This window comes from Rhinolophus sinicus, linkage group LG13, assembly GCF_036562045.2.
Source record: "Rhinolophus sinicus isolate RSC01 linkage group LG13, ASM3656204v1, whole genome shotgun sequence".
In the NCBI taxonomy this organism is placed as follows: Eukaryota; Metazoa; Chordata; class Mammalia; order Chiroptera; family Rhinolophidae; genus Rhinolophus; species Rhinolophus sinicus.
This window is the reverse complement of record NC_133762.1, coordinates 14,475,266-14,502,765: the sequence shown is the minus strand read 5'-3', so window position 1 is coordinate 14,502,765 and position 27,500 is coordinate 14,475,266. Positions and strand designations below refer to the sequence as shown.

General features: G+C 45.9%; 1 protein-coding gene across 2 annotated transcripts in view; it reads right to left on the bottom strand.

The window, feature by feature from the left end:
• Positions 1–27,500, bottom strand: part of TMC3 (transmembrane channel like 3) — a 269,260-nt gene that overhangs the window by 142,522 nt on the left and 99,238 nt on the right. For both annotated transcript variants that reach the window (XM_074318274.1, XM_074318275.1), the window contains exon 6: positions 4,621–4,898. The gene's annotated coding sequence lies outside the window, so the exon portion shown is untranslated. The remainder of the gene's footprint in view (positions 1–4,620; positions 4,899–27,500) is intronic.

Sequence of the window (27,500 nt, the reverse complement as noted above, 5' to 3'; positions counted from 1 at the left end):
CTCCCCTCACAACCACGATGGCCCAGGCTGCAAACCCCAGGCGCCGCCTGTTCCAGCCCCAGGAACTGCTGGCCAGTCTCACCCCTGGCCCTGGCTCCTGCAGCCCCAGCAGCGCTGAGCACCATGACCCATCCCCTGGCCAACGAGAGGGGACAGGAGCTGTGCAATAAAGGATTCGAAAAATGCACATCTAGCTCCCCGTTTTCTGCATTCCCATCTAATCCCTGCCTGTGTGCGAACATACCTTGCATGCTGATTAAGGTATAAAGGTAATTACGTGTCCTGCTTTTCCAGGGTTAATGCCATACGAGCATTTTCCATTTTGCTTTAAAAATTACCATTTTAATGACCACCTAAGCTTCCACAGAGTGGTTGTAAAAGTACTCACTTAACCATTTTTCTAAGATTTGGTCTTTTTCTCTTTTTCCCATTAAAGTTAATTCCACAATCGACATTCAACATCTTCCAAAACTCAGAATTTTTCCTGCTAAATGATTTCCTCGGGATGGATTCCCAGAAATCGGGTTAGAGTTCAAGAATATCCATGCTCATGCAACTCGGATACAGAAGCCAGCAGATTACCTGAAGGGTCGTCCTACGTGACCCTGGCACGAGCAATGATCTTATCACAACCATGCCATTATTCTGACCGCCTTAATGGTGTTACATTGTGTGTTACTGTTTCCACCTGCATCTCTCGGTTACTAGTGAAGACAAACATTTTCCCTATGTGAATTCTGCAGATTTATAACGGAGTTTATGGAAGGAACAGAGGAAGGGATTTAGGTTTCAAGTTCCGCTACAAACCACTCAAAACCCCACATGGAAATACATAAGTGTTCTGTCCACAGCCTTCTCTGGCCTCGTCACTATCTGTATGTTTTGTGGTTGCTGTATGGCTTCATTTCTGTCACCTCATCCTTCCACACAACACCAATTCGCTGCCACCTCCTTCTTGCCCCTAGAACCTCCAAGTCCTCGTACTTTTATTATCTAGAACTCAACTCAGCCCAAACCCACACAGGCTCACACACTCTACAGGTGAAATGCCAGCAGACATGGGTGGCGGGCAGCTAGCGACAGGGCTTCATGACACCAGCGCACTGGCCCTGGGACGCCGCCTGCACAGCTAGAATTATTACGGGTGCTTCTGCACAAACAGGGCTGTGCAGAGAATCCTGGGGTCCAGAGACAACTTTCCTTAGCTCCTCATAAGCTTCCGCCATTGAAGATAATCTGTGTTACCTCCTCACACACCTGAAGAACCTCACAGAGAATCTGTACCGTGCTTCTAACAAATCTGATGTTTGCTTTCTTCCAGGTGTAACAATTTCTATAGCTAGCACTACTACAGCTGTATTACACGCCAGGGGTCGCTCTATGTGTTTCACGTTTATTAACTCACAAGAAGTGTATGAGTTAAGTATGCAGGAGAGGAAACCGAGGCACGAAAAGCACCTGCAGCTGAAGTCTACTGGCTGCACGCTGCTGTGTGTCCTGGAGGTCGGTGACGCCTGGGTGGCTGGCGGGACGTGGATCCAGGAGCAGAGGGGAGGTGGGTGGGGGCCACGCAGGCCTCCAAGGCCTCACTGCCCACTGTGGCCGGCAGGCTCCCCACGCAAGGCCAGTCAGAAGGGACGCATGCTCATAAGCACGTGGGCTCCGGCCTTCTCCAGTCTCGGGCTCTAGAAACACACTGACGTCCCCTCTGTCTGTCGGCTAATGTTAAGGTCAGAGCTACTGTGGTGGGATAATGGATCTTAATCAATACTGCACAGCAGTCATGTTTTGCCACTCCTAATGCTTCCTTAGAAATCAATGCCATTGTCATTAATAGAATGTTCTCATTAAACATAGATGAGACACGCCGAGAGGCGTGCGAATGGAAAAGAAACATCATGAGATGAAGTCACTATTGTGCTGAGTCCATTCTTGACTGACTTCTCTCTTCCTCCAAATGATCAGGCCCTCACTCTGATGACTGTTAATGAGTTCCTAGCAATTAGTGCACAACTGGCAGCAGCATCATCTGAACGACCGCACTGTGCACCCAGCCTTGTGGACACAGCCTTGGCGCGGCTCCCACCTGGGCCAGCGGGGCAGGCCCCTTAACGTCTCGGAGCCTCACGCTTCTCCTCTACACAACGCAGGTGACTGACAATCTCCTGCTGCCATCCAGGTCTCTGTGAGACCCAGGTGAGGGCACGGTCCCTGCTCTGCCTTCAGCCTCACTAATTCTGGGATGTTTTGCAAGTGAATACCTGTGTGATCCTGTTCCCGTCTACCAAATGTGGATGACAATCACGAGGTTGGTAAGGGGAATCAGGAAGGAATAGATGCAACACAGACTGCAAACTAGAGTGCGCTGCACATGCATAATTAATACCCTCCCCCCCATAACTTTGCAAATTAAAACCCATCACTAAGTGCACAGAGGAATTTTCCACAGGCTGTACGACACATAATGATGTCATCATCTGACAGCTAATGGAATGTGTGCTGTGTAATCATCTGTTTTTTTAGAATGTTCAAAAACAGTAAATTCAGAGAATAAATATGTACATTTTTAAGGATTAACCCAGTTTGTTCTCTGTGCTTTTACTGTGTCCTACTAGGGTCTTATTATTTCTTGCAATAACCTCTGTAATGACACTTATCACCCTATAAATCATTACTTTAAAAATTCCAAAGCTTTCCTTGTACCTACGCAGAAACCAATAAGAAATAATGCAATCTGTCGTCAGATGTTGCAGTATACCTAAATTTTTTGGAAAATTTTCTAAGTTATCACTTTTTACCTAAAAGTTATCTTAGAATTTAAAGTTTTCCTCAAAAATACAAGAAAAATTATTTATAACTTATTTTTCTTGAAAGGACAGATGATTGGTTTAAAGAAGATTAGAAAACCAGTTGTCTCAAACCACACGTGCCTCACCTAAGTCTAAAGATACTGAAGAAAGATGAAATGGGCAGATCAGAGAATTCTTTGTTGCATGAACAGGAGGAAACTATGCCCAAGAAACTGGAAAAAAAAACTGTAAATAAAACACAAAAATATGACATTCTTGTTCCTTTTGCTTTTCAGGTATGAATAATTTACCGTACTGTCTTCTGCTACAAAATATTTCCAAATAGAATTATGGTGCATAACATCACATAATGGTTTTGTGTCATCAAGTTGCTGCATCATGTTGAGACCAATATTCAGTGTTTAAAGAAAAAGGAATTGAGTATTTAAATGTGGGCACAAAGCTCAAAACTGTGTTTTACAGCTTTTCAACCCACAAATGATAAGGCCAGTGTAAGCACCTTGCAGGGTAAATGATCACACTGCACTGGCTGGAGACGTGCGGCTCACGATGGAGAGAATGAAGCTCTGCGGGATGCCTGCCTGCCCACCTGCCTGCTGGGGGAAAGCCAGCAGAAGAAATCACGGGGATGCAATTGCCGAGAAGATCCGTGATATGTCAACGAATGCAACTTTTTACTATTGTATAATGAACCATGTCAGCGCTTGGGAGAGCTGCGTAACTCAGTGAACCAATATTGTCCAAATCACCAATACCTGGCATTACAAAATCATGGATAAACGATTCCTTCAAACAATAAGAGGAAGCAACAGAATTTAATGTAACAGAGTACAGAAAGTTCACGCACACAGCACACAACCTCTAAGAAAGTACCACTTGTTGAGTTTTGGTGTAGTATCAAAGAAGAATATCCACAAATGCCTGAAAAAGCTACTATTAGGTTGGTGCAAAAGTAATTGAGGTTTTTGCAATTATTTTTAACCTTTTAAACTGAAATTACCTTTACACCAACCTAATAAAATACTCCTCCATTTCCAGCTATTTATCTGTGAGAAGTTAAGATTTTCTTCGTAGATGGTAACCAAGGCAACATGTGGCAATAGATTGAATGCAGAGTCAGATGCAAGAACCAAACAGTACTCCAATATGCTAGACAGTAAAGAGATTTTCTGCAATTGTCTTCAGAGCCACACTATTGCTCATTCTCTCTCACTTCTCTTTGATATACTCTAATTCTGTTTGCCGCCAGACGTCACCTCTGATGGTCTCCATGGTTACCTCATGGCATGACCCAAACCCCAATTCCTGGGATGTGTGAGTCCTCGGTAACCATACACTTCTCAGACTGGGTAACTGCTCTTCTACTCAGAGTCACAACTAGTGGAGGTAGCACCAGAGGGACCCAAATGAGTCACATGAGTTCCACGCACTTTCCTCCCTGCCCCCACCCTGTAACCAGGGTCATTCCACCAAAGGATTAGAAACAGAGAGATTTGCAAAATTATAAAACAAAACCTGTTTCCTTTTCAATACGTTTTGAAAAATACAGTTTTATAAAAATTATGTTAATGGGTGATGGTTACATTGTATTTAGTTTTAAATGATTTAGTATATAAATATTTTAAACATTTTTCAGTTTTAATTACTAAAGGATTATGTCAATAAAACTTGGTGTAAACTTACCGTAATATGCAGCCACTGAAAATTATAATGACACGTGGAAAGATGCCCATGAAAAACCACTGGCTGAAAACAGATTATAAATGACTATGACATGAGTCCATGCATGGGAGACATTGCTAGTACTCACCAATATGTGGTCTTCCTTCTCTTCTGGGCAGAAAGCATTGCTTTTCAGTTTCAATGAAGATGGATGAAATCACATGACCAGTTCTAGCCAATGAGATGTGTGTAGAAGTGACTTATGTAGTTTCTGGGCTGAGGAAGTAAAAGACCAATGCTGATTCCCGCCTTCTCCTCCTGCAGCGACCAAGAAGGCCACATGGTACAGACGGTACAGTCACAAGACAGTGCAGCATCTGTCAGTTTGGCTCGCTGAATGGCTGAGGACAGCAGATCCCCACCAACCTAAGTTGGAAAAATAGGAACCAGGAATAAATCTTTGTTTTATTAAGCCACTGAGAATCCAGAGTTAATTTACTGCCGCAGTTAAATCTAGCTAAAATGAGTAATACACTATTTTTTAAGTACAATCACAACAAAAGTAGTCTGTGGGCATGTGTGCACATGCTTTGTATACACGCTTAGTAAAATACCTGGAAAACTATATTCCTAAGTTCAATTGTGACTTTCTCTGGGTGATATATTTTCATAATTATCATTTTAGTCTATATTTTCCACTGAACTTTCCATAATAAACGGGTATTACTTTCAAAATCAAAGCCATCGACACACTTTCCATTTAAGAGAGTAAAAAGTACACTGATAACGTCTCATGGGGAATTATGCCGCTCGTTTGAGGGCTCAGGTCTATTCACGTTCAGCTGTTATTAGGGAAAGACAATAATCCTCTCAGTACACATTTTGCAATAAACAAGCATATCATGTGTGGGGAAGAGTGTGTTTTCCTCTTGGACTAGTTAGTTCTCAGAAGGTCTAGAATCGAAATGAAATGTAAGATTGCCAACATCGGTAGATGTCAGATTGGACCAGCCCTTGAACAGTAGGCTACAAGAGGAATGATTTTGAAGGAGAGAAAAGAGAAGCGGATTGAATGAAACCATCCAGCCAAGTGATCCAACACATCCTGACATTACTTCAAACTCTCCTGGGGAACCAGCGTAGCTGTTGGAAAAGACAGCGACCTGCCCAAATCTGTGAAACCAGCCACTTAAGTTAGGGTGGTTCATTCATATTGGTTCACAGAATGTTATTCATTCTGTGACAGATTAAAAAAGTCCCATCTTTTTCAGGGTAGAAACTAAAAGCAGAGCCTTTGGTGCCACTTTACGCTGACCACCGTACTTCCTGGTGTACATGCACGCCTGCTGCCCCTTCCACATCCTCCACCGCTGCTTTGCTCACGGCTACTCAAGGCCAAGCTGGAGGAAGCAGGCGTGGTAGGACGCAGGCCGAGGAGATGGTCCAACGACAGGACACAGACTGAGTCTGCGAGAAGGGCTCTGAGCGAGGAGGCCATGCACCATTTTCATTTACTCTCCCCCAACGGGCTGGTAGTTTCAGGGGCTTTCTGGAATCTTCAGCATTTCCCAGAATGTTAACTGTCCACACTAGCCTCCGTATTTCAATGGGTATAAGCAATCACATACATACCTAAGGGAACTTTGCAGGAAAAGGGAGCGGAGGGGACAGTAAGTCACTGTGCCAGTTTTTAAGTTATCACGTCTCAGCTCCAAACGCACCCCTCTAGCCTTGTCTTCATGAAGCTGGAGTGAGGACTCTGCACACCGCATATTGCTCTGCCAAGTGCTTCATGCTGGGGTGCTGGAGAGGGGCTGAGAGGCTGGAGGAAGGAGCAGCGTTGACAAATCCAACACAGGACACCCAAATACATCTGAATGTCAGATCAACAGCAGGTCATTTTTTAGTGTAAGTATGATCTAACTGTTGTATGAGATAGATTAAAAAATTATCTGTTGATGATTTGAAACTTAACTGGGCTTCCTGTATTTCTATTTTGTAACTCTGACAACTCTCAGAGAGGAAGTATGCAGTAATTTTGGTCCCTGACAATGGGACCCCAGACTCTTCACTCCAGCAGCCACCCTCTGTTCCAGGACAAGTAACACAATCCAGGGAGCAGTCTGTCCACTTTCTTGCAGAACCAGCCTCACTCGACACCCGCCAGCACCAGCGGGCCGGTGCCCCTTCCTCAGAAGTCTGGGCCCCGGCACCAGCCAGGCAGTGTTCTCTCCTCAGAAGCGTGGGCTTCAACTCAGAGATCATTCCAATTTCTTCTTCTCTGTTCCTCCAGCCTCAGGGATGGGAGATTCTTCCTACAGCTGCTCCTTCTTAATACATGAGAAAGAAAATACATTTTCTTTTGGTTTTTTCAGTTTTTTAATAACTAATGAGAAATGCTTTCCATTAAATCTTCTCTGTTCCAACAACTGATGTGGTTTTTCTTTGGACTGGGCTTGCTTATTCACCCAGCCAGTAACTAATCCTGGGGCAGGCATAGAGAGCAGCAGAGGTGGCAGGAGCAAGGAACAGGTCAGGTGCGGGTGGAGACGCTGCATGGAGACACCTCCAGTGGTTCCCTTCTGCCCGGGAGCTGCCGCCGCCAGAGCCCTCATCTCCTGCCCCAGAGGGAAGAGGTCCTTCCCCAGAGAAGCAGCCAGGATAGGAGCCAACTGGCAGCACCGCACCCATGGAGGTTTTATCTGTGACTTAGCAGCCAGGGCGTCTGTTCCACACCTGCCAACTTGGCCAGCAAGACAGGTTTCTGAATATGCGAGGCCAGAAAAAGCAACCTGCATTTGCTCACATGCCCCTCTCTCTGTCTGACAGGTCTAAGAAGCACCAGAAGTTAATGATCAGAGCGCCAGCTTTCCAGCCGGAGTCATAACGGAAGGGAGAAGCCAGCTAGCAGCTCCTGTTCAACATCTGGAGAGAAAGGCCCGGAAGGCAAACCCCTCCCTAGGCCAGGCAGGTTCTGGCCACCACTGCCATCCTTCCAAGGCATGCCACCACTCCATCCGTGGGGAGCCTCCCCGACGTGACTCAGGGGGTATGCCAACACGTATCAGCAGGACCGTTCAAAGCCAGTGGGTGAGACAGTGGGTGGTGGGCACTGAGGCTTTGACGGAGATCAGCGGGGGGCTGTTCTGGGAGCTAGAGTGAACACCCCCACTCCAGGCAATGTCAGGCTGGGGATTACGGTGTCCAGGCTTCAGTGGAGGGGCAGGGCTGACGCTGGGCGACGCCAGTCCTGGAGGGTCAGTGGAATCACGGGAGGAAGGGAGACCGAGACAGGGCCACAAGGTTAGGGACTGAGGTGCCCATCAAGGGACTGCTCTAGAAAGAATATTTTCCTTTGCAGTTTAGATGCCGGGAACAGTCACATTTTGAACTTTGTACTCAAGTATAACATCCTTACAGAAAAGCACAAATCACAAACCCTAAGTTACTGAGCACATGATGTAGCCAGAACCGAGCCCAACACGTGGAGACGGGCCAGCACCTCAGACCCAGCCTTTCCCTTTCCAGGTGCTAGCCCCTCCCACTAAGGAAACCGTGGTCTGGAACTCTCGCCCCTGAGATCAATCTGGTCACTCTGAGAGCTACACATAAACAGAATCATGCATTACGTCCCCTTTTGTGCCGGATGTTTTTTGCTGGACAATACTTTTGTAAGCTTTAGTCATATTGTTGTATGTGTTTCAGTTTTAGTTTATTCATTCTTGTTACTGTATGCGTGATATCAATTTCTTTCTGCGTGAATACATCCATTTTACCACTGATGAACATTTCCCACCACGAGGCTATTATAAATAGTGCTGTTGTGAACATTCTTACTAAAGGATTTTGGCAATAAGCCTTGTATGCATTTTATAAAATCATATTTTAGTATCTCAGTTTAAAAGTGTCTTCCTGCCAAATGCACTGAGCTGCCTCAGCTCAGCCCTCAGCGCAGTGTCGTGTGTGAGTGACGTGCCGCGGAGCGGGCCCTGAACGCGTGCGGCTCCCAGCAGCCCCGCTCGGCGCCTCCTTCTAGGGAGTTCACTGGCTCACGTCCAGCCTTCCTCTCTCCTGCCGTCTTCCACTTGCCCAGCATTCTTGCCTCTTTGCAGAGAGCCCGCCTTCTCATGCGGTGCCCGAGGAGGGCAGCCTCACGCTCCATTTGCTCGTCTCCCTGGAGGTCCAGGGTGTCCGGGGAGCCTGCTCCGCACCACGTGTCACACGAACCCATCTCTTCCTCTCAGCCTTCTTCACCGTCCCCCTATCACATCGGTACCTAACTGGGTACATGTGCGTGTGGATGACCTCAGCCTGGGTCTCTAATGACACAGCTTTGCTCTTGGTGACCTTTCCTAATTCTCTTATACGTACACATAAAGTTCAAAATCTGAAAACAGGACTGAAATAAAAATAAAACCCCAAATGTCCATCAACAGCACAACAGATGAAGTTGCTGCACACGCTGGCATACTCACCAAATGCATTATGGGTGGTAGGAAGTCAAGGGAGGGGAAATCAAGAGAATGACACCTTATCACCTTTATTGGCCCTTTATTACTCCGTCCCTGGCACCATCATGGCTGCAGCCACGACACAGTCAGGGAATGGTCGTCTCACAGCTTCCACAGCTCCTAACGGCAACCTCTGTGCACTGGCAAAGGTCATAAAGGCCCCAGGAAGGACAAGCGGAGGGACCCCAAGTTCAGAGTGGAGCCACACAGGGGTCAACTTCACACTCTCTCAGCGCTGACCGGCCTGCATGTTTCTTTTCTCCTTCCCTCTGACTTTGTTTTTATAATGCACTTTCCTCTTTTGATGCAACCCATGACATATGCTGCTGAGGGAATGTTTTCTGAGATAAGTAGAGACCCATTTCAGGAGCAGACTTAGGATGACATAATCACAAGAAAGCTTAAGAGAACAAATGCATATGTGCACACGAGGGCAAGAGGGAGAGCAGAGAGAGGGCGAAGAGATACCTCAAATACAAATATCAGATCTTGCAAATGCAATTTGGACAGCTGCCTATGAATCCATAGAGAAGAGAGATTTGCAAGCCTCCTAAGCTATTCTCAACCCGCCAGCCACTGGCCCACATATGTGAGAGGTCTGGAGGGAAATACCTGGTTTGTATTCACCAGCCTTTCCTTATTTAAGAGAAACTGGTGATGCTTAGGAAAGGAGTCTACAATATAAACGAGGACTTCTGTTTCAAAATCAAAGCTGTGAGAGAGAGCTTACAAGGTTTGAAAAACAAAAGTTGAAAAATACTCTCTGGGCCTCTCATAGCTCAATGAAAATACACATTAATATTGATGCCTTTTCAATAAGTGTTTTTGAATAAAAATCTCTTCCCCAAGGAAGTAAGCCACATTGCTTCATTTCAGATAATTTTACATACTTCCTCCAAAGTTTCCATAACTCACTTCCATCTATCTTGAGAAGAAAAGAAGAGAAAACTATTTTCCAGGAATAAGTCTCCACAAACACCTTCGCTTTGAAACAGCTGCTGAGACTGTCAGCGTGCGACAACAGGGAGGTTTCTACGAGGATCGATTTCACCGTGCACGTTCATCAGGGAACACTTTCCGCTGAGCGCTGCCTGCCCCTTTTCCTTTCCAGGGAAGACAAACGATTAACGGCAAAGAACATTCTCCTCTTAGCCACTGGCTGGAAACGAAGCTCTGAAAGTCAGCCTAAACTGATTATTTTCCAATTTAACTGGTGTGTTTTCGTATGTTTGTTTTTAATCGATTTCCCAGGCCCCTCGCCTGAGATTTTCCCAGTGTCTCCATTTTATATGAAGTTTTGTCAGTGAGCTGCAAGGACTGTCAGAGGCCAGAACGGAGAAGGAACAGCCCTGCTGTGGGGACAAGGGGCTATGAGCTGGGGCTACTGCCGCTGCCTGTGCCTTGCTTCCCTGAAGAGACGAAGTGTAAGCCTACAAACCAACAGGAAATAACATCCTAAATATCAGCAAAGCCACGTGATATTAGAAGTGAGATAAACATAAATACCACCAAGATGCTGTAATTGTGTCATCGAGAATTCATGAGTCTACTGAGTCTGACCCAATCGAAACGTTACCATTTGCACCAAAAAGAGCAGGCAAAACAGCCTCCTTTCCATCATAGCAGCACAGAAAGAACAGAAGGCGTGACAGGGGCAGAAAGCTGCAGGTGCATCTATGGTGGACGCAGCAAAACAGTGCTGAATGCCTACCCTAGGCTGGGCATGCCATAAGCACTGGATATACAGTGGAGAGCAAAACAGGGCAAGTCCTGCCCTTGTGGAGCCTACAGGATGATGGGAAGACAGACAATAAATGTAATGAAAACCCAACATGCGGACTCACAGGAGACCCAGGCTGGATGGAGAGGTCAATGAAGGCCTTTCTGAGGAAGTGACGTTTAGGAGGATCTACATGGAGTGAGGGAGTGAGGAACTAATTTGAGGGAAGATCATCCCTGACAGGAAACAGCTCATGCAAAGGTCTTGTGGCTACAACAAGCAGGACGTAGAATGTACACATGAGTACCTGGAAAACACTGAAAGAAGAAAATTTTTAAAATGCTGCCCAAAAGAAAGGCAAAGTAACTATTTCAGCCACGCCTCACTGGATGTTTTCATCAGGTTTTTTTTTAGTGGGTAGGGATTACCTATGAATACTAGAACCCAATCCATCCAGCAGAAAATGTAAACAAGGAGAGGAGTGGGGGCATACCTAATTTAGATGGACCGACTTTTCTCTTCACTTACGAGGGATCAACTCACCTGATTTGCCCATGACTATCCAGGTTTTAAAACTGAACCTGCATCCCAGGGAACCCCTTCTCCCCAGGGCAAACCTACTTAAAGATGAGTATTAGCTCAGGAAGCTTATGGAAATATTCTGCAATAGGATGGAAAGATGAACCAGCAGTCAAAGAGAATGACTTTGAAAAAATGTTTATAAGAACTAGAAGTGCCTTTAGAAAGTATCTTCTTGCTACTCTCAAAGAATTTTAAAAAGAGAAAAATACTACATACATATGTCAAAACTGTTCTTGAAACAAAGAAATATAGTGCAAAAACATTAATTTAAAATCCCTAATACAGATTTAAAATCCCAGCTTGTAAAATAAAGACAAAAAAGTGAGATAAGAAATGACTGATTTATGGATTCAATTTTTTTCCCAATCAAAAATAACTTCTGCAGGATTTGTTTGGGGGACACAGAGAAATAGCCTTTGAAAAATTATTATAAAATTCATCTAAAAGAAAAATCAGCTAAATAGTCAATGTTCTGAGGGATGAAAGAGAGTATTGGTACTTGTATTTCTATATTTTAAAACATACTAAAAGCAGTATCATACTGACTTGATAAAAGCAATGGAAATCAAATAAAAGGCTTAGAAATAATCACGAGTATAAAAAATTAATATAAGATAAAAGTAAATGGATTAGTTAGCAAACGATGATGGGAAAATTGGCTATTTCGTGAGAGAGAAGAGTTTGAAGCCTTATCTCAAACCTTACACTAAAATAGAGTCCATGCCATAAAATACAGAGAAAAATGTTAAAAAAAAATTAAAGAAAGTGAATATACAATAAAATACAAGCAGACCTACACAAGGTCAAAGTGAACGGATGGAAAATGATATTCCATGCGAAACAAAAAACAAAAGAGCCGTAGTAGCTATACTTATGTCAAAAAATAGGCTTGAAGTAAAAAACTATAATAAAAGACAAAGAGCTCATTACATAATAAAAGGGAATCATTTCATCAAGAGGATATAACAGTTGTAAATATATATGCACCCAACATTGGAGCTCCTAAATATAGTAAGCAAATACAATGGATCTGAAGGGAGAAATAAACAACCATACAATAATAGTTGGAAACTTCAATACCTCACTTTCAACAATTGACAGATCATCCAAAAAAAAACAAAAAAAAACAAACAGTAAGAAACACTGTACTCGAACTGTACTTTAGACCAAATGGACCTAACAGACCTTTACAAAACATCCCACCCAACAGCAGCAGAGTACACATTCTTGTCAATTTCACACAGAACGTGATCTATTCTCCAGAATAGATCATGTGTCAGGTCATAAAACAAGTCTTAGCAAATTTAAAGAGACTGAAATTATAGCAAGTATCTTTTCTGACCACAATTGTATGAAACTAGAAATCAATTAACAGAAGTAAAACTGGAAAAGTCACAATATGTGGAAATTAACACACTCTTGAACAACCAATGGGTCAAAGAATAAATAAAAATTGTCTTGAAACAAACAAAATTAGAAGCACAATACATCAAAACTTATGGGATGCAGCAAAAGCAGTTCTAAGAGGAAACTTTATAATGGTTATATGTCTACATTAAGAAAGAAACACTGCAAATTAACAACCAACCTTACATCTCAAGGAACTAGGAAAAAGAACAAATTAAGCCTGAAGTTAGCAGACGGAAGGAAATGACAACTATCAGAGCAGAAATAAATGAAACAGAGACCAGAAAAAAACAACAGAAAGATCAACAAAAAGATAAACAAAGGTGGTTTTTGGAAAAGATAAATGAAAGTGACAAACCCTTACCGAGACTAAGAAAAAAGAGAGAAGATTAAAATATATAAAATCAGAAATGAAAGAGTCAACATTACAACTGATGTAACAAATTCAAAGGACCACAAGAGACTACTGTGAACAATTACACAGCACTCAATTGGATAACCTAGAAGAAAAGAATAATTTCTTAGAGACATACAACCTACAAAGACTGAAACGTGAAAAAACCGAAAATCTTAACAGACCAATAATGAGTGAGGAGGTTGAAACAGTACTCAAAAACCTCCCAATAAAGCTCAGAACCAAATGACTTTATTGGTGAATTATGTCAAACATTTAATGAAGAATCCTTCTCACACTCTTCCCAAAAATTAGAGACGTGGGAATACTCTCAAACTCCTTTTGTGAGGTCAGCATTAGCCTCATACCAAATCCAGACAAGAACATTATAAGAAAAGTACAGGCCAATATCCCTGATGATTATAAATACAAAAGTTCTCAATGAAACACTAGCAAACCAAATTCAACTGTACATGAAAAGGATCACACACTGTAGTCATGTGGGATGCAAGGATGGTTCAACATACACAAATCAGTAAATGTGATGCAGCACACTGATAAAATGAAGGATAAAAATCATATTATTTCCTCATTAGCTGCAGAAAAAGCATTTCACAAAATTCAACATCTTTTTATGATAAAAACTCTCAACAAATTGAGTATAGAAGGAACATACCTCAACATATTAAAGGGAATATATGACAAACCCACAGCTAACATCGTACTCAATGGTGAGAGGCTGAAAGCTTTCCCGCTAAGATCAGGAAGGAGAGAAGGTGCCCATGCTCACTGATCCTAGTCAACACAGTACTGAAAGCCCTCGCAGGACGAAGTATGCAAGAAAAGGAAACTAAAAGGCATCCAAATAGGAAATGAATTAAAACTCTCTTTTTGCAGATGATATGATCTTATATAGAGAAATCCCTAAAGACTCTACCAGAACAACTATAGAACTAATCATTGAATTCAGTAAAGTTGCAGGATACAAAAATCAACATACAAAAATCAGTTTTCTATACACGAATAACCGACTATCTGAAAAAGAAATAGAGAAAACAACCTCACTTATAATAGCATCAAAAAGATAAAATACCTAGGAATGAATTTAACTGAAGAGGCGAAAATCTTATACACTGAAAATTATAAGACACTGATGAAAAAACCTGAAGATACAAATAGTTGGAAAGATATCCCGCGTTCATGGATTAGAAGAATTAATGTTGTTAAAATGTCCGTACTGCCCAAAGCCATCTATAGAGTCAATGCAATCCCTATCAGATTTCCAATGACATTTTTCACAGAAACAGAAAAAAACAATCCTAAAATTAGTGTGAAATAACAAAAGACCCTGAAAAATCAAAGGAATCCTAAGAAAGAACACAGCTGGAGGCATCACACTTCCTGATTTCAAGTTATACTATAAAGCTATAGTAATCAAAACAGCATGGCACTGGCATAAAAATAAACACACAGACTAAAAGGACAAAATCAAGAGCCTAGAAACAAATGCACATATATATGGTCAATTAATATTTGACAAAGTAGCCATGAAGACTCAAAGAGCAAAGACAGCCTTTTCTATAAATGGGGCTGGGAAAACTGGATGACCACGTGCAGAAGAATGAAATCAGATCCCGTATCTTATGCCACTCACAAAATAAAAAGGCAAACTTACGTAATGGAAGAAACCACTTGCAGACCATTTATCTGATGAGGGGTTCAAGACTCAGAAAGAAAATCATTTTGTCTCCCAATTCCACTTCTAGAAACTTAACCTATGAAACTGAAAATATATAGTCACAAAACTTAGTACATAAGGACATTTGATGCTACATTGATAAAAATGGGGGGAAAAAACTATACAGGCATAGAAAATTGACTCAATAAGAATATACCAAGTGCTATAAAGATTGTTTTTGGAAGGCAGGATTGAAAATGGCTTTTTAATTGTATCTGTTGTGATATTATTATCTATTTTGTTTGCCTTCTGTTAGTTTACTATTTATAATTCCCCCCCCAAAAAAACACCTCACCACAAACCCAAAACTATTAATCCAGAAAAATAATGACCTGACCTCAAATAGTGAAAGTAAAAGCTTGACTTGCAGCACCCAGTTTTGAACAAGACTAGCTGAAAACGTCTAATCACAAGTGACAGGCAGTTTCACTGACTGGAGGGTGCCCTGCGTGGGGGGCACTGGGATGAATAAACGCACCCATGTGGTACATTTGCCACACGGCAGACATCAGTCTCAGGCTGATGGCAGTGAAGGGATTTTGCAGAGAAGTTACTACATGAGATGGGAATTTGGAAGTAACAGAAAAGGATTTGAAAAATGAGGAGTGATTCGCTCTAAGTAAAAAAATGCCTCCTAAATATGCCATGAAAACTGTTGCATGCAGTGTAAAGGTCAGAAGAAATATGTGACGTGTGCAGGGCTGAGGAGCCCCAGGCCGGGGCCACAGGGGCAGCCTAATCGGTCACAGGTATTTCCTCAACCCCCCAAACATGTCTGTCTCCCCCGCAAGAAACCAAGAACAATACCCAGGTTGTGGGGAAGAATCAGAGACCCCATCTTACTTCAGCAGGTATTTAGCCCAAAGCAAGCGACCTCACCCCCCAACAATATCAGGAACAGAACTCATGGTTTCCACTCAAGGCGAGGAGTAAACAAAGAAAAGATATTGGAAAACTTCTTAAAAGGGAAGAATCAAGACAATAAAGAAAATTAAAGGGAGAAGTGAGGGAGGGCAGGAAGGTAGCAAGGAGGAACAGGCAGGGAGGAAGATAGGGAAGAGAGAAGAAAAATCACACCGTTAATAAAATGTTTCAAACGCCACTGGCGAGTGGAGAGAGCACTGTTAGAGTCCGTGGAAATGGGCTGGGCCCTGGTTCTGGCTCGTGTGCGACCGTCACAAAGATGCCTTCACCTCCCTGGATCCTGATTCCTCCTCCTACAGAACAGGTAGGGGAGCAGTGAGCTCTCTAGGCCGTAGGGACGGTTTCAGAATAAACTGCAACAGGAATTAACCAGTTAACACAGCTCCTTCTTTCTGCCCCACGGAAAGCAGTGCAGTTTTGTGCACATGCTTTCATTTGAACAGGGGTGGACGTGGTGGGGAAATCACACCATAATCTTTCTGTGTCAAACAGCCCTGGGTGGTGTCAAATTCTGGGAAAGACAGGATTTTAAATCAGGAAGCCATCACATGTGCCAAATCCCTGAAAGGGCCGGAGACCCCTGTGGCTTTAGCAGTGACCATGACGACATCGACGCCCCAGGCAGTGACCGTTGCCGTGGATGATGGGAGAAGACAGCTTTCAGTAGATTCAGAAATAAGTGGGAAGTTCCAAAATGAGAAACCGAAGACGGGGGTGAAGCACCGTGTCAGCAGGCAGAAGCTGACACGTGTCAGGCTGCAGGGCAGGCTGCTTCCTCCAAGCTGGTTTCCAGGTCGGAGAAACGTGCATGTGCACACGGGCCACGGAGCAGAGGACAGCGGACAGGGAGACAGTAGAGGCCAGAAGCACGGGAGGAGCAGACACAGAAAGGTGGCTGGTGCGTAAGTCACAGACGGAAGGGAGAAGAGCAGCGCGCAGCGAAGCTAGGAGGGAAGGGTGACGTGGCAGGACAGCGCCAACGGGCGTCTGTCCCGCAGAAGCAGCAGCCGTCGCTCCGATGGGGCACATGGGGACACTCCGCAGGGCGTGGCGGGCTTGCAGAACCTGGTCACGGTGATGGGACAAGAGGTGCCCGGGTGAGTGCAAGTCTTACAAAGCAGCTATGGGCAGTTTTCAGGGACTGTGTGGCGGCAGTTGCCTGACCACTCACACGTAGGGTCGAAAGGCAGATGGCTGGAATAACGCAAGTCTGACTCCAACAGGACAAAGGGCAGCAAGGACTTAGGAGGCGAGCAAGAGGGTTTGCAGAGTGACGTGCTCTGGTTCAGGCTGGTGGGGAGGACCTGAGGTGGGGGGGTGACGTTGGAGGAGGGGAGCAGAAGCAGTGGAGCAGTGATGTGAGTGTGTGCGGCCAAGGAGCAGATTTTCAGAGACTGGACCACGATGACAGCAGCAGCTCCCAGGCTAAGGGAGGGGGTTAAGGTCTCTAAGCTCAGCCACCTTACAGTCTACCCCCACCCGCCCTCACTCCCCACAGCAAATCCATGGTCCACAGTGACAGTAAGCCATTCCCAGCAGAGTGAGAAGTAGGACAATCGCTACCACCTTCACCCGACACTGGAGGTGGTGTCCGCAGAAGTCTCGACCCCTGATACACAAGTCATGAAAAGGACACGCACGTTCATTAACAGAGATAAACACCACCATCCATGCTTGCAAGAAAATCTGCTTTCCTGACCGCCTCCTGCCTACTTCCTGTCTAACTGACTGCTGCCTCCCAAGTGTCTAAGCACAGTGCCTGGCACCTAAGGGCTGCTCAGGAAAGGTCCTCAGGATGGGGTGGGGTGGGTGGGATGGGTTGGCACAGGATGGAGCAAGACTGAACGGAATGGAATATAGTTAGTCTTCAGGAGTACAGAGGTATGGACCAGCCAGACCTCTGAAAGCAAGTCACATCGTCACAAGGTTTAACTGTTTTCAAGGGGAATCTCAGTTGAACCACTGATAATATGAACAACTAGGAAGAACTTGAATGAGCAACAGCAGGCCTGTAACAGCCCTGTGCTCCAGCCAATAACATGTCCCTTCTCTTGCCAGTGATATTTTCAATTGGAAAAGAATCTACAAGCATTTCCAGCTCCCTTTAATGTTATTAAAAGTACCAGTGTAACCTAGCAACCACCAAGATACAGATATTAAAACAGACTCTTTAAAATATATTCCAGTACTTGGCCATCCATTTAGTATAAACACCTATATTCTAATAATTACCCATTTATTTAAAAAAAAAAAATTTGTGCCCTTTTCCCCACTGTCTTTTTCAAGACCTCTTTCCCTCTCATCAGTGTTTTAATTGATCTACTCAGAGGTGGAGTGAGAGGACGAACAAGTTAAAAAAAAGAAAAAGACGTGATAAACAAACGTGCGCCGTGATGGGACAAGGCAGCTGGTGTGAAAGTGTACTAGGCCGAGTCCATCCTCTTTTTAAACCTGGAATAGCTGCTTTATTAGCAATGAAAGGGCATCATTTTGCCTGAAAACCTACTGCATCGTTATACAAAAAGTCGCAGAGGCCCTGGTGATAAATGCCTGGGGTCAATTTATATTTCGGTCTGGGGATCTTGTATTTAACTGAACCATAAGCAATGGAAAACAGAGTCCCAGAACTGGGGATGAAAGAGTCTTGAAAGTGAGCTCCACCACACTGCCCCCCACCCATAGCCCCTGTCTGTGCCAAGCACCCACCCATCCTGACCTAATGCTTTGGCGAGGTCTGGGGCCACTAAACGAGGGGGACTGAGACCCAGACTGCAGGTGGGCAGGGCGGCCTCCATTTCTTTGTAAAGGTTGGCGGGAAATGGAAGAAACAGCACTGAGCTGGAACGTATTATGGATGCACAGGGCAAGTCAAACACGGTGCTTTCCAATCCCCCACCCCGTTCTGTAGACACCTGCGACTTCTATGGTGAATGAAGATAAAACGATCGATGGGCCCAGAGAAAGAACACAAACTGGTGCAAAGGAGCAGGGAGTCTAGTCAATGAAGCTCACCTAGGTCAAAAATAAACTCTTCCTAGGCATTAAAAGGAAAGGAACCTAACTGTTACACGTGACAAATGAATTCAGTCAAGTACCAGAATATAAAATTAATATTCAGAATCAGTTGCATTTTTACACATCTCTAAGAAACTATCTGAAAGTGAAATTAAGAAAACAACCCCATTTACAATTGCATTCAAAAGAATAAAATACTCAGGAATAAACTTAACCAAGGAGGTGACAGACCTGTACACTGACAACTAACTAAAAGGCATTGATAAAAAAAATTAAAGAAGACACAAATAAATGGAAAGATAGTCTGTGCTTATGAACTGGAAGAATTAATCTAGTTTAAATGTCCATGCTACCTAATGCAATCTACAGATTCCATGCAATTCGTATCAAAATACCAGTGGCATTTTTCACAGAAATAGAACAAACAATCCTAAAATTTATACAGAATTAAAAAGGACCCCAAATAGCCAATACAATCTTGAGAAAGAAGAGCAAGGTTGGAGTTATAATTCCTGATATCAAACTGTGTTACAAAGTGACAGTGATCAAAACAGCATGGAACTGGCATAGAAACAGACATAGAGATCAATGAAACATAGAGCCCAGAAACAAAGCCACTTTCCATTTAATACTTTTGGACTGCGGGTCACTGAAGCCGTGGAAAGTGAAACCTGCCGTGTCGGGGTGTCGGGCAAACTACTGCAAGTGCAAAGTCTGGTGGCCACAGTTAGCGGTGGGAGGAAAGCTGTGCCTGCCCCACAGGGCCTCCTGCCGCGAGAGCCTAAATGTCCTATGGAGCAGAGCGGAAACAGGGTGACCGCCACGTCAGTGACGCATAGCACGGGGGCGGCCATCTTGAAGACCCCTCCAAATACAGATTCCGTTCCCCAATGCTAGGCAAACAGTAGAAGGTTAAAGGAACAGTAGGGTGTTTGGGGAGGCATGCAGGTGCCCTTCTCCCGACGCCCCATCTGGGAGAAGCCCTGCCTCACACCTCCCAGAGGCCACTTTCCCTGTCCCGTGTTGTGGTGGGAGCTCCGACCCTGGTCACCCTCACCGGTGACGATCACATCGGCCTCCTAAGTTACCGATCACACACCTGCCCTGCTTCAGCACCCTCCCAGTCTCCAGAAGAAATCTTTAGCATGAATCCATGCTCCCCTTGGTCAGATCACTCTCTCCATATCCAACCCTACCTCCTCCTCCTTCCCCATAAAAAGCTGACGCCATCACATGCTCAACTATTTCAAGTTCTAATAAAACACCATGCCACAATGTGGACTCCGCAAATTCTGGTCCCTCTGCTGGAATCCCCAGGCACACCTTGCCCACCCGCAAGCATTTACCCTCCAGGAATTCAGAGGCTCAGAACGACTTGTCTGATATTTGTCTAATCCTGGGCTAAGACCCCCATTTTTTTTTAAGCACGTATTATCTTAAGTGCTTAATTGCTTTGCTTTTCACCAGTGTGGTGGCAAGAACTTTTCATCCTTTCTTATTGATGGTGCCACCTAGCGACTCTGCTAGGTAAAAACCGTCCCTGGCTGTCAGTGTCCTGTCTTGTCATGTGAGCTAATCCAGTTGCTGGTTCAGAACTGGGGGTTGCAGCAGCCATGTTGGTAAGTGCTGACTTCACACAGACGCTCAGCTTCCCTTGTTCGTTTCTATTTTTATTAGTGCGGGAGGAAAAATGGCATCATTGGTGTTTTATAATTGGAAACATGACCTATATTTTCTTGGCTGCCCCAACCTTTCCTAGAAGGGGGGAAAAGTGAAATTCAATTTCAGAAACAACAGCTTTTCTAGTCTGTATACTCAGCATTAATGCCTCCAGGTTAATTAAGGACAGTGAAATGTGGTTGACTGAAAACAATGTGGGAAGGAGGCAGAGAAGTTAGATCCCAGAAGCACAGGCTTCCAAGAGGAAATTGAAGAATAGGATACATGCCTACAGCAGTCTCGGGAGCTTTAAATAGCTGAATCTACTTAACGTGCCATCGAAGTCTTCTGAACACAGCCTTGGGAAAGGGCAGTTTCTGTGGGGCCCGGGAAGCAAACCCCGATGAGCTGTTCGGCCCTGACAGGTGAAGGACCTCACCACTGCCTGCTGCAGGGGACCAGGGGCAGCCAGGGTGCTGTCCCACAGGAAGCACCCCGCCTTCCAGCTCCGGGATGGCACTGGGCTCAAGGAACACAGTCCCAGATGAGTGACGTTCTTTGAGTCTCTGTCGTCCCCCCTTTCTCCCCTGCTCTTACCCTGGTGCTATTGTCTGGAAGGCCTCTTGATAGTTCATCATCTCTTCCTGTCTGTCTCCAGTGTGGGTGCTCAGCCCCCAACCCCCCATCTCAGCCAAGGAGACTCTGGCCCGGCACCCACAGGTGGGGTCTGGCCCAGCCTAGGTCCCAGTATCACTTGAATGAGCTCCCAGTGGTGGGAATTCCCCAAGCCAGAGCTCTCTTTCTGGGCCCCCAGATGCCTGAACGGGATTATGCCACTTCCTGCCATCCCCCCTGCTCAGCCTGCAGCCAGGCCAGAACTGGTCAGGGCCATGATCCCCGTCAAGCTCCTGTTGGCCCCAGACCAAGGAAGGCATCGAGTCAGACAGGGCCGGACCTACCTCAGTCTTGGGCTAGAAGGTAACTGATTAAGAGACAAATGTGGGTGGCGTGCAATGGCAATGGTTGCCCACTCCTGTCTTCTGAGCACAGAAGTGTTTGCACTTGGGTAATTCCCTCCCTAACGCCCAGTAATTCTGGTGGAGCGGCCAAGCGAGTGCCCAGCTCTGATCCCCTGCCCACACGTGCCCACAAGCAGCCTTCTTTTACACTGTGTCTCCTGGAAACATGACCCCAAACAAGCCCATCCAGGACATTTACAAATAGGGGACAAATGGCCAGTTCTTAATTTTTACCCGTGGATCGTGAATTCTAAGGATTATAGAAAAATGGCCGTTGATGACCATTTTCTCAGCCACGTGGAGAAAACGAAGGCCAGCTCAGAGAAAGCAGAGGAACAGGAGAAGAAAATGATTCTGATCCCCTCTGTATTTTACAGACCTGCCCTACACTTCCCAATCAACCCTGTCTCCCACCACCGCAACCCAATTTCTTATTTTCGGCTAAGCCAGCTTGAAGTAGATTTTTATCACTTGACTGTACCAGTGTCCTGAATCACAGAATAACTTAGCACCCACACTCTCCCTGTGCCTGCAGCCCCTCTCCCCTTACTCCTCACAGCTTGATTTCCCTCATGGCACAGACTCCCACTGCTTGGACTGTCTGCCAGCCTCCACGGGCCTGGGACTATCCCAGGTCTTTGCCAAGCTCTCCTGGGAACATCAAACACACTCCCACTGCCAGTAAGCACGGGCCAGGTGCTGTATCCAATTGAGCGAGCTTTATTTGGGGGCACAGTTTCCAAGAACACTGGAAAATGGAAGGATGGGGATACGCCAGCCAAAAAAAAAAAAATAAGGGCAAGCCCCCATGTCGCCAGAGAGAACACGTGTCTGTACCCAACTTAGGCTTCTAGAAAACCAATGCCTCCACCCCAATTCCCTTAGATTAACCAACTTCACTAAACGCACATCAACTCTGGAAATATTTAGGGGATCTAACCTTCTGTCTGCCCAGCTTAAGGAAAGTGACAAGGGGATATTAATACACGTGCGATGTTTCCACCAGCTATTGAATCCAACCACCTGATTTCCAAAGAGCTCCTAATGCCACAGGCTGGGAGAAGACCACGAAGTTTTAAAACCCTAAAGTTAAACATCAAATACAATCATTTCACCCTTTAATTATTCCACGAAAAACCACATCCAGGGTAAATGTGTCATTTGGCAAAGCCACAAAGACAAAGAAAAAAGCCCCCAATGAACAGTGTTTATAAAACAGCCCTGGAAAAATCTTAGTGCTTTTTGGAGCACGACATACAACATGCAACTTTATTTTTCCATTTTTTTCTCCCGGTTTCAAGTGGCAGAAGCAATCTGACGAGCTTATAGACTCTGTATGTAGGTCACTGGCACATTTGCATGTCCTCCCAGATTCATTTTCCACGGGATTTTTGCTCAGGGAGTGAACATATCTAAAACTGAAACTCTTTGGCGAGCCTGGTATTCGAGGGGAAAAAATAGACAGCGGCCCCGAAGCTGCGCTGACAAGGTGGCTCCATTTCAGTGTGTTCAATCTGATGAAAATCAGAGATGACCACCGAAGCTCCCAAAGTGTCCAAAAGCCAAATTTGGGGGAAAAAACCAGTGGTGTCATTTACAATTCTCATGTGCCCTTCCTAGATGTATGCCCAGAGGCATCTTGTCATTTACTGTTTGGCCGATGCCTTGTGGAGACGGTTCTCTGTAAGTATTTCCATGCATTTTCACTGAAGCATCTGCTCGCAGATGGTGATGTCCAAGAAGAGAATTACAGAGGCTGCAAATCCAGAAAGTCGCGGAATCCGAATCCTCGAAATGAGAAGTGACAAAAGCCCAAGGAGGACATGGGCAATTTTTCCAGTTCTGTATTTAGAACTATATCCGTCTATGGCGTTACTGAGGCTGCGGCAGAGATGCATTTGCCTCGGTTCTTCCCTCCGCTGCATCGAACGGAGGGTTAATCAGACAAGTCTCCCTGCCCGTCCCCTTAACACAGCCTGGGCCGGCCTGACGTGTGTGCTGTGCGCCTCCAGGCTGCTTTGTGCTACCAGGGACTGAGGCAGCAGGCGACGCGTGAGGAGGAGCTCACCCTCCCGAGGAGAAGCTCGCGCTGTTTCCAGGTACGAACAGCTGGTGGAGCTAAGAGGCAAACAGACACTGCCATGTGCCTGTGCAAGGGACCCCGCAGCCTCACACACTGGGGGAGCGGACGCAGGTGCAGCCCAGACAGATGGAATCTTGACCCGGTGGCTGAATTCGGCCCGTTGCTTTACTTGCAAGAGGGGACAGGAGAGGAGAGCCAGGGGAAGTGCTCACGGGGCGCTTTCGGCCCCAGTCCGCGGGTCCCTGCGGCCTGGCTGCACTTCAGATGGCCAGGATCACGCACGTCCACGTCCCAGGACCTCAGCCTACCTCCGGTTACAGGCTCATTCACTCCACAAAACGTGATTGGGCCTTACGACAGGTGCTGGGGGTAAAAGGTGGTCAGGGTACAATTTCAGTGGCAGAAAGCACACGGCACAGTGCGAACAGATGCTTTCATCCCAGGGCGGTCCGTGCAGCCTGATCAACAAATATGCCAAATAATGAGGCAGCCCCCGGTCAGCTGTCCTGGGAACAGAGAGAAGGTGCCAAGGGTGGGCCGAGAGGCGAGCAGGTGTCCACAGCACGAGCAAAGCAGGAGAGGAGGTTCCAGGCAGGAGGAGCAATAAACTGAAAATATATATACCCGGGGCAAGTAAGAAGCAGAGTTTCTCTCAGGGAACAGTTACTGCATATTTCACTATGGCTGCAGAATGGGACCCAGTAGAAGAAAACAGAAGTAGGTAAAAGAGACAGTCCAGGGCTCTCTCATGGGGGTCCCTGTCTGTTATCCCCTCTTTCATTTGTTCATTCATTCACCTAACATTTACTAAAGATGTTCCCTGCCGGCACCCCTCTGGGCGCTGGGAACACAGCGGTGAAGAAAACACACACAATCCTGATTTTACACAGCTTACACTCGAGTGAGAGCAGACACGCAAACAGACAAGTTACCGGATACGGGCAGTCCCATGAGGAACCACCAAGCTGCTACGGGAGGAGGAAAGGCGACGCTGGTACCTTACACAGGCCGGCAACGGGGTGGAGCGGCGAGGAAGGGAACGGCCTGGAACAGGGAGACAAGCGCTGCCATCACTGCAGCCGCTGTTCAGCCATCTCAGCGGGGCCCTCAGTCCCCCTGAGCCCGTCACCTCGGGGCCCTGCTCAGCTGCTGGGCCCATACACACACCTCGGCTATCCTTCTAGACCGGTCCCCACCCCAAGAGCCCTGCACCCGCTGAGCGGCCCTTTCTACAGGGACAACAGATGACCTCACTTTCTATGGCACGGATTAATTAAGGGCCACTGGACACAGCTTCCATCTTCTGTCCCCACAACCGCAAACATGTCTACAGGCACCTAGCTCAACGTCAAGCCACCAAAAGCCGTGCACTGGAATTCTGCTCACCAACTCATCAATGTGATGAAGACAATGGACCAAATAGTTAGCTAAATTGACCACATGCATGCTTATGCGTCTCATTTTACTGTAATATAAGACTGGGTCTTATATAATATAATATAATATAATTAATATAATGTAATGTAATGTAATGTAATATAATATAATATAATACAAGACCGGGTCTTATATTAAATTTTTGCTCCAAAAGACGCATTAGAGCTGATGGTCGGGCTAGGTCTTATTTTCGGGGAAACACGGTAGCACAGTGAACGTTCCATCACTGGTAACTGTTGTTATCACAGTGACACCTGCTGGCAGAGCTTCATACGCCCGCTGAGCTCTGCTAGAACTGACTAGGAATCATGGAGGACCTACCATGTGCATCCCAGGTACGATGCTGATGCTGAGGGCTGGGGATACAAAGTGAACCAAACAAAATCACTTTCCTCAAGTTGCTCATCCAGCTACCAACTGGGTGTGGCAGAGCCGCCCCTAAGAACTCTGACACCCAAGAGAGACAGGAGGCCAAAGGGACGCTGACGTCCTTTAGATGGAACATACACCAGGAGGAAGGCGTGCATTTCCACTGGGTGTCAAAGTGAGGGTCCAACACCATTTCAGCGGGTCTCACAGGGCAGAGAAGCCAGTGGCTGGATACTGGTCAAAACAGCACCTCAGTATACAAAACAGGTAAAAAAGGAGGTGCTCTAATGAAGTCGGCAGGTAGGGGACGTGGGGTATTGAGTGGAACCTTTGCCCTCAGTCTTCCTCCACCTCCCTGAGAAACTAAGGGACCTCTGACAAATGCAGTGTGCGACCCATTTTGTAGATTAGCAAACAGAGGCCCAAAGCAGTAAGTTACCAACCCAAGGTGACTCAGTCAAGAAATCAGTCTGCCCTGTGGGCCACCTCGTTCCCACTCTGTCCGTGACACCTCTGTGGACATGAGTCACCTCACCTGATGAATTAGGTGGAGCCAATAGGATCAGAGCTTTGAGACAATTAAAACATGGGCCCTTTAGTTTGGGTATGAGGAAGTCAGAAACAGAAAAGCAGTGAGGAATAAGACGTCCTATGGGAAGAAACTAAATAGGATGAATGACAAGCGACAATGACAGGTGGGTAAGCCTTAGCTAAAGAATCTACATCGGGTCGAACCACCTACAGAAAAAGGATGGTACAGACCTGCCAGGCCCAGGCCCTGGCCCTGTGAAGCCTTTGGATAAATCGCCTCCTCTGAGCCTCTCTGCCTCCTAACAAGCCCATGGGCGGATTTCTGGTTACCAGGGAAACTGCTGAAACAGGTCAAGAGATATATTTGGTCAAGACTCCAGCAATCTGCCGGGTTTAACTTCCCCCTCGCCCCTCCCTGCCTGTTTTGATCAGCGCACGTGACAAAGCTTCTCACTGAGCAAAGCCAAGAGGCATTCGCTTCTAAACTCTGCCTCTGACTGTTCTCCAAGTGACTGAAACATCAGCAGTACGTGCAACTGACGGTTCCCAGGCGATACTGTCTTCATTCTGTTTCTGTCTTTTTAATTTTTCCAAACACTGAGGCTCTGAGGGTGAAAAATAGGTTCCAGGTACCTTGGCTTAATGAGCAGAGCTGGAAATACGGCCGGGGAAGTTGACTATGGCGTTTTCATGACAATGTTACTCCCTGTTCTTCAAAAAATATGACGTCTCCTTACTGCTGTACGTAGTAAAAGCCAGACCTACACCAACATTTCTGTAGGAACAGCTGTCACACGTCCCGAGTCCAGGCCTGAACTCCAGTGCAGGGCAATCCAGCAACGAGACGCTTCTCTAGCTACCATGTGAAGCCTGGTCTGGTTTGCCCCGTCCACACGAGACACGTGCTGCTGTCCTAAGTGCACACAAATGGCCTGTCCACCCTGCAGCCCACAGCATTAGTGCCCACTAGCATTAGTGGGGCGTGGGGTTTCCCCATCTCAGCCTTTCTGTGCTGGGGGCTCCAAAACTCACCCACCGCTGGTACTCCAGCCTTCACCCAGAAGGGTTCTGAGCAGGCAAAGAGGTCTGTGGAAAAGACTGGTTTCCCGCAGACCTCCGTGCCGAGCGTGTCTGCCTAGTCCAGCGCAGTGCCTGAGCTGGGAAAACCAAGCTCCGATTGCTGCTAATGCCCCCGCTCTCCGGGGTCACTACTGCGGCGGTAATAGTAACGGTAACAGTCAGCTTCCCATTGCTTCATGTTCCACAGCTTTGTTTCCACGTTTAAAAGCTAACAGGTATCTTCCGGCAGTGACAGGAAGCTCCCACTAGCCGTGGGAGGTAGGAGAACATGCTTACTCACCCTCATAGTCTCAGTTTGCCCAGCTGTAAAGTAGGGATAACAAAGGTACAGCTACACCACAGGGCTGTTGCAGAGATTAAATGTCTACAGGAGCCTAATTCAGTCCCTGACACAGCAAGCTTCTGTTACGATAGCTATGATCTCAACACTAGGACTCATTTCATCATCATTTTACAGATGAAAAGGATGAGATTTGGAGAAACTGAGGCCCATACAACTAGTAAGTGCTGGAATTGGGACTTGGGCCCCTATCTGTTTAACTCCGAAATCTATGCTTTT